Source organism: Chenopodium album, chromosome 26 (assembly GCF_948465745.1).
Source record: "Chenopodium album chromosome 26, dcCheAlbu1.1, whole genome shotgun sequence".
Lineage (NCBI taxonomy): Eukaryota > Viridiplantae > Streptophyta > Magnoliopsida > Caryophyllales > Amaranthaceae > Chenopodium > Chenopodium album.
In genome coordinates, this window is record NC_137859.1 from 9,586,827 (window position 1) to 9,594,577 (window position 7,751).

At 37.4% G+C, this 7,751-nt stretch overlaps 1 pseudogene across 1 annotated transcript; it reads left to right on the top strand.

The window, feature by feature from the left end:
• Window positions 1-1,465: 1,465 nt before the first annotated feature.
• Window positions 1,466-7,217, top strand: LOC145617573 (5-oxoprolinase 1 pseudogene; annotated as a pseudogene). The gene is made up of 2 exons (XR_014107754.1): window positions 1,466-1,552; window positions 3,240-7,217. The product of XR_014107754.1 is annotated as a 5-oxoprolinase 1 pseudogene (transcript).
• Window positions 7,218-7,751: the final 534 nt, after the last annotated feature.

Genomic DNA, 7,751 nt, shown 5'->3' on the forward strand with positions numbered 1-7,751 from the left:
CAATATCAATGACTATATACTAAAAGATACACAAGCAATGACACGTGTCATCTTCTGGTGTGTCCTTAGGTTTTTTTTTTTTTTTTTTTTTTTTTTTTTTTTTTTTTTTTTTGAAAACACTAATTAAGTAATGTTTAAATGAGGTAAAATAAAAAAGTTGACTAATAGGCAAATTTCCTTAATTGACTAATTGTTAAAAATTAATTATAATCTAAATCTTTAGTTTTAGTAAAAATTAAAAAAAAATGAATCACAACACTAGAAAAAAATATCATATAGATTATAATACAATACATAATAATAATTAAAGATTATTATACAACTTTTTTGCCAAGCTAATTACCTTAATAATCAACAACTACGTACGAGTAATAAGCATCAACAAATAACTACATAATATATTAATTGATGACTAATAATTTTTTTTTTATTATTATTTGCAGCATACGATATTGCCAAAACATAATTTAAAACATACTAATATCCAATTAGAGTTCATAACAGTAGAAAGGTTCGTTGAATAAAGAAATAGTACATTATTTATAAATGAGTTGATTTGAGATAACATAATAGCGTGATTTTAAGAGTGAGTACAAAGAGTATTGAATTAATATAGCTATAAAAGTTTATTTAATTAACAAGAAAATAATGGTACCAACACTGAAATACATAACAATAATATGATCATATGCATAGCTTTTAAATACATAATTAGCCAATTGTCCATGATTATTTCAATAAATATTTTGGTAGTTTAATTCACAAATTATTAGACAATTTTCTTAAAATAATCTTTGTTACACTAATTAAAATAGTGAATTGATAGTAATAGTAAAAATAACCGTGCGTGGCACGGGACCTAACCTAGTTTAATTAATTTCTTTAACATAGTGGACCTAACATTTATTCTTTCTCCTCCAATTCACCACTACTTTTGCTTTCGACAATTTTTTATTTTCCACCAACCCCACTACCTCCATATTTTATTACTTTCTCCAATTCTCCTAAAACTCCGCGCATGGAGAAATGGAGCAAGTATTTAAAAACGGAGAGTGTATTTTGTTCAATATTACTATCATTTAAGTGTGATCCTTATCTCTACCATATGAATTACAAATCAACTTTTGAATAGTTCATGCATCATGTCTATTTAAACACACTTTTATTTGCTTATTACATATTTGATTATAAAAAGTTGATATTAAAAATTATATACTACGCTTATGTACTAAGATAGTTTGAATAAACACATATACTTATTTCGTAATATATAAATATATTTGATCTCATGCCAAAAGTACGAACACTGATTAAAAGGTGCAGTGCCATGTAGATAAATAGTGCAAAAGTTAAAATAGAACACTTACAAAAGAGGGAGTAATACTTTTACTTTGCGATTGAGGTTTGGCCGTTTGAGAGTTTAGGGATTAGAAAGGTGTCTTTTTCCTCAAACAATTATAAAGTGATTAGTGTGAAGCAGAAAACAAAATTCGATAGCGCTTTCTCTCTCCTCCCTTCCATTCTCCTCACTCACACATCTTTCGCGAACCAGGTACATCTTTCTCCTCCTCCATTTTTCATTTTCATTGATTGGACTTTAGAATATATATTATGGATTTTATTTCTTGATTTAACTATATGATTTGATCATCTCAATAATTTCTTGATTATACCATAAAATCAGCTCTCTTATAGTATATGCACATCCAAATTAAAGATATGCTGAAATGTTTTCTTGAATTAATTTGATGAAATTGATTTTGGTTGTGATCATCTTGTTAAGTTCTTTACAAATTAGAGCTGCAAAATTTATGGTGTGGGATTGAATCCAAGATTTCACTTTCTTGTTTTTTATTAAAATAAAAATGCATTGGAATTATCTATTTATTATTGGGATGTGTAGAATGATTAAAAATGAACAAAATAAGCTGGAGATTAATCATATTATTGTAGAAAACTCAATTTTTTATGATTGAAAATGAAAAAAATAAGCAGGAAAGTAGGAAACTCAAATTTTTATGATTAAAAATGAACTAACTTAGCAGGAAATCAATCCGATAATTGTAGGAAACTCAATTTTTTGTAAAAATGAGTAAAATGAAGTATAAGTATTGGATATTTGGATTACCATTCTGCTCTAGAAATTGGAATATTTTTACCCTTTCGGGGTTGAATCTATCATTGCTCGAAAATGTGGATTCGATTCGCTTAGGCTATACTTTGTATGATTTTACGACTCCACCTATCTATCAAGAAGAGGTGGAGAGGATGAGGGGGGGAGGGAAAGGAGCATGTGTGTGATCTATGTACTCGAACTCTTCATTTTACTTCAAGTACTTGTGTCAGACCCTTGACACTTAAATATGGCCCGACATGGGTAGGACACTTGGACACTTCATTTTAGTTCAAAATTATGTTAATCTTTCACTAGCCTGGTTGGACACATACCCGTGTCGGATATGGGTAACCAAGTCCGAGTAACATAGTGTGTGATCATCCACTTATTATTAGCTCCTTCAGATTATACAGTCATTGTGATCTCTAGGATTAGATTCTCTTGCTTTCTTGTACCTGTGATATAGACAGTTCTGGGAGTTGGGAGGAAAATGTAGGTTTGGTGATACATTGTAAGAAATTGGTAAAAAAATTAAGAGTATGTGAATTTAATCCGTAATTGGTTTCTTTTTTTTAGATAACTACTTGCTTTGTTCGGGATGATAATCACACACTCATACACAGTACCTTTTTAGATGTCTGGATAAATTTGTCACATCTTCTCAAATAACAGTGTTTTATGATTGGTTTTGTCTCAACGTGTCATAAAGGTAGTTGTTTATGATGGAGAGACGGGAAAAGCATCAGAATGGCCTTACTATAATAGAGGGTCTATGAGTAAAGTCGTGTCATAAATTTATAAGGGGTTCAAACAACGTGCCTATTATTTCCGGAAAGACTTGAGTTTTTTTTTCTTCATGGTCTTGAGTTATGGCATCATCGATAAATGGGTACCTTCTATTTAGTGAACCATCAAACCACCCCCCCCCCCCCCTCCCCGAACAATATTGTCTTCTCTGACTTTAGTTGTTTAGCTGATGTCCCTTTTGCAAGTTTTGGGTGACTTTTCAGTTTTAGGGAGCTATCTGAATCACTGAAGTGATGTCTGTGATGATTTTAGTTTTTCGCTTTTCATGGAGATATTCATTGGGCACACAAACTGACAATTTTCTGTGAATAAACAGGGTAGGATTATCTATTTTCAGGAAATTGCGTGTTCAAATGGGAAGCATCAGTTCTGAGAAACTAAGATTTTGCATTGACCGGGGAGGCACATTTACTGATGTGTATGCTGAACTCCCTGGTCAAACTGAAGGCCATGTTATGAAACTTTTATCTGTTGATCCTTCTAACTATGATGATGCTCCAGTTGAAGGCATCCGGAGAATTTTGGAAGAATACACCGGGGAAAAAATCCCTCGATCCTCCAAGATCCCCACTGATAAAATTGAGTGGATAAGGATGGGTACAACAGTGGCTACAAATGCCCTGTTAGAGAGAAAAGGTGAGAGAATCGCACTTTGTGTTACTCAAGGTTTTAGGGACCTTCTGCAAATTGGGAATCAGGCTCGCCCAAACATATTTGACCTTACTGTATCCAAGCCTTCAAATCTTTACGAAGAGGTCTTGGAGGTTGAAGAGAGAGTTCAACTCGTTCTTGATACGGAAGACAACGTCAACTCATCAAATGTTGTTAAAGGTGTTTCAGGTGAACTGGTGAGAGTTGTAAAGCCTTTGAATGAAGAATCGTTGAGGCCTTTTCTGAATGGGCTGTTGAAGAAGGGAATAAGCTGTCTAGCTGTCGTGTTGTTGCACTCTTACACCTACCCCCAGCATGAAATTTCCGTGGAGAAGTTAGCCTTGAGCATGGGCTTTAGACATGTGTCCTTGTCATCAGCCTTGACACCTATGGTCCGAGCAGTTCCACGGGGTCTAACTGCTAGTGTGGATGCATATCTCACCCCAGTTATCAAAGATTACTTGTCTGGATTCATATCTAAGTTTGATGAAGGCTTAGGGAAGGTTAATGTTCTATTTATGCAATCAGATGGAGGGCTAGCACCTGAAAGTAGATTTTCAGGTCATAAAGCAGTTTTATCAGGCCCTGCTGGTGGTGTTGTTGGTTATTCACAGACTTTGTTTGGGATTGAAACAGATAAGCCTCTTATTGGGTTTGATATGGGTGGTACATCAACGGATGTCAGTCGTTATGCTGGTGGTTATGAACAAGTGCTCGAAACTCAGATTGCAGGAGCAGTTATTCAGGCACCTCAGCTTGACATAAACACTGTTGCCGCTGGTGGAGGATCAAAGTTAAAATTCCAGTTTGGAGCCTTCAAGGTGGGTCCAGAATCAGTGGGTGCTCACCCTGGCCCCGTTTGCTACAGGAAAGGAGGTGAATTAGCAGTTACAGATGCAAATTTAGTGCTGGGTTATGTTATACCTGATTACTTCCCTTCAATATTTGGACCCAACGAAGACCAGCCTTTAGATGTCCATGCAACCAGAGAAGAGTTCAAGAAGCTTGCTGAGCAAATAAACTCGCACAGGAAGAGCCAGGACCCATCGGCAAAAGATATGTCTGTTGAGGAAATAGCACTTGGGTTTGTCAATGTTGCTAATGAGACAATGTGTCGTCCGATACGTCAATTGACAGAGATGAAAGGCCACGAGACACGGAACCATGCTCTTGCTTGCTTTGGAGGTGCTGGTCCCCAACATGCTTGTGCTATTGCTCGGTCGTTGGGTATGAAAGAGGTATTAATCCATAGGTTTTGTGGTATACTGAGTGCATATGGCATGGGACTAGCTGATGTTGTGGAAGAGGCTCAAGAGCCATATTCTGCTGTTTATTGCAGTGAATCGGTTCAGGAAGCCTCTCATAGAGAAGCTAAGTTGCTGGAGCAGGTGAAACACAAGCTGGAAGAACAAGGTATTAAAGAAGAGAACATCAAAACTGAAACTTATTTGAATTTGAGGCATGAGGGTACAGATACAGCCATTATGGTCAAAAAGCAAGAAAGTGATGATGGATCAGCATTCGACTACACTACTGAATTTGTAAAGTTGTTCCAGCGGGAGTATGGATTCAAATTGCAGAACAGAAACATCCTTGTCTGTGACGTAAGAGTTCGGGGTGTTGGAGTCACTAATATCTTGAAACCCAAAGCTCAAAACCCTGCTTCAGGAAGTCCCATCAGTCATTGTCTTTTCAAGGTCTATTTTCAAAACGGGTGGCAAGAGACACCTGTGTTTAAGCTTGAAAATCTGGGTTATGGTCATGCCATCCATGGGCCTGCTATTATCATGAATGGTAACAGTACAGTGATTGTGGAGCCAAATTGTAGAGCTGTGATAACAAAGTACGGAAACATCAAAATTGAGATTGACTCAGCTTCAAACATAACAACAGTTTCAGATAAAGTTGCAGATGTAGTGCAGCTTTCAATTTTCAATCACAGGTTTATGGGGATAGCTGAGCAGATGGGACGGACTCTACAAAGGACTTCAATATCAACAAACATTAAGGAACGGCTAGATTTTTCCTGTGCTCTTTTTGATCCTGATGGAGGGCTTGTAGCAAATGCCCCTCATGTTCCTGTGCACCTTGGCGCTATGTCAAGTACTGTTTGTTGGCAATTGAAGTACTGGGGTGATAATTTGAATGAAGGAGATGTGCTGGTCACTAATCATCCATGTTCTGGTGGTAGCCATCTTCCTGATATAACTGTTATCACTCCTGTGTTTGATAATGGAAAACTGGTGTTTTTTGTGGCTAGTAGGGGTCATCATGCTGAAATTGGAGGTATTACTCCTGGAAGTATGCCTCCTTTCTCCAAGGCCATATGGGAAGAAGGGGCTGCCATCAAAGCCTTTAAGCTAGTGGAAAAGGGTGTGTTTCAGGAGGAAGGTATTGTCAAACTTCTCCAGTACCCATGCTCGGATGATCCTGCTCATAAGATCCCTGGAACCCGGAGGCTCCAAGACAATTTATCAGATCTCCATGCACAAGTAGCTGCTAACCAAAGAGGCATTTCACTTATCAAAGAGCTTATTGACCAGTATGGTTTGGAGACTGTAAATGCATACATGAAATATGTACAGCTCAATGCAGAAGAAGCTGTTAGAGAAATGCTGAAATCAGTGGCTGCTAAAGTGTCAGCTTCATCTAGTGGACCTGAAGCAGGTGACAGTGTAACCATTGAAGAAGAAGATTATATGGACGATGGTTCTACTATTCATCTCAAACTTACAATTGATTCAAAGAAGGGAGAAGCTTTATTTGATTTCTCTTCGACAAGCCCTGAAGTATACGGCAATTGGAATGCGCCAGAAGCAGTAACGGCTGCTGCAGTCATTTATTGTCTTCGCTGTTTGGTTAATGTTGACATTCCTCTAAATCAAGGTTGCCTTGCCCCTGTAAAAATCTACATTCCTCCAGGTTCTTTTCTTTCTCCAAGTGACAAAGCTGCCGTGGTAGGAGGCAATGTTCTGACATCTCAGAGAGTCACTGATGTCATACTAACAGCGTTCCAGGCATGTGCTTGCTCTCAAGGTTGCATGAATAATCTGACTTTCGGAGATAACACGTTTGGTTACTATGAGACTATTGGAGGTGGATGTGGGGCTGGTCCAACTTGGGATGGTACTAGTGGTATCCAGTGTCACATGACTAATACTCGCATGACTGATCCTGAGATTTTTGAGCAGAGGTACCCAGTGATTCTGCATAAATTTGGTCTCAGAGAGAATAGTGGTGGTGCTGGGGTTCGCAGAGGAGGAGATGGGCTTGTGAGGGAAATTGAATTCAGGAGGCCAGTCACAGTCAGCATTCTTTCTGAGAGACGTGTTCATGCTCCAAGAGGATTGAGAGGAGGAAAAGACGGGGCTCGTGGTGCTAATTACCTAATTACTAAAGATAAGAGGAAAATTTATTTAGGAGGCAAAAATACCATTCATGTACAGGGTGGAGAAACTATAGTGATTTTAACTCCAGGGGGAGGGGGATTTGGTTCTACTCTCTAGAAGCTAGATGCTGCCAATAGAACATTGAATGTGTACTTACCAAAGGTAAAGCCTGCATTATTTGAAATTGTAATGTTGGCTATGATTGTCCAAGGACCTGCTCACCATACAGATAGCAATAGCTTCCTTTTTTTTTTTTTTTTACTGAGGTGAAAATAAAGTGTAGCTGAAATACTAAAAAAGCTTATTGCTAATTTTTCTATGTTAGAGAAAAAGATCACATATGCCTCATTTCTATATCACTGTATTGTCGCCTTTTTATGAATATTTAAGAGTCAATTCTTCAATTTGCATTGAGTATTTTGTTTTCGATTTAACAATTATTCTCATTGGATTTGAGATTTGGAATTGTGACCTGCAAGTAGACAAGTTTATTAGTAATGGTACAGAAGATGCATTAAGAAGCTGTATGTTCTGAATTGTTTAGAGCAAAGGTAGTTATTCTTTATGGCAGCCTTCAGAGTTCAGATAGAGAAAAGAGAAAACACCTGCTGTGTTTAAATACAAAGTTTTGTATGCGGCTGGCCACATGGTGCAACAGGGGTTACTTGTAGGGTGTTACTGGTTTTGTCAGGGGTTACTCGTAGGCGTTACTTGTATACTGGAGTTACTTGTATGGGTGTTACTGATTTTGGTCAGGGGTTACTTGTAGGGTGTTATTGGTTTGGTAT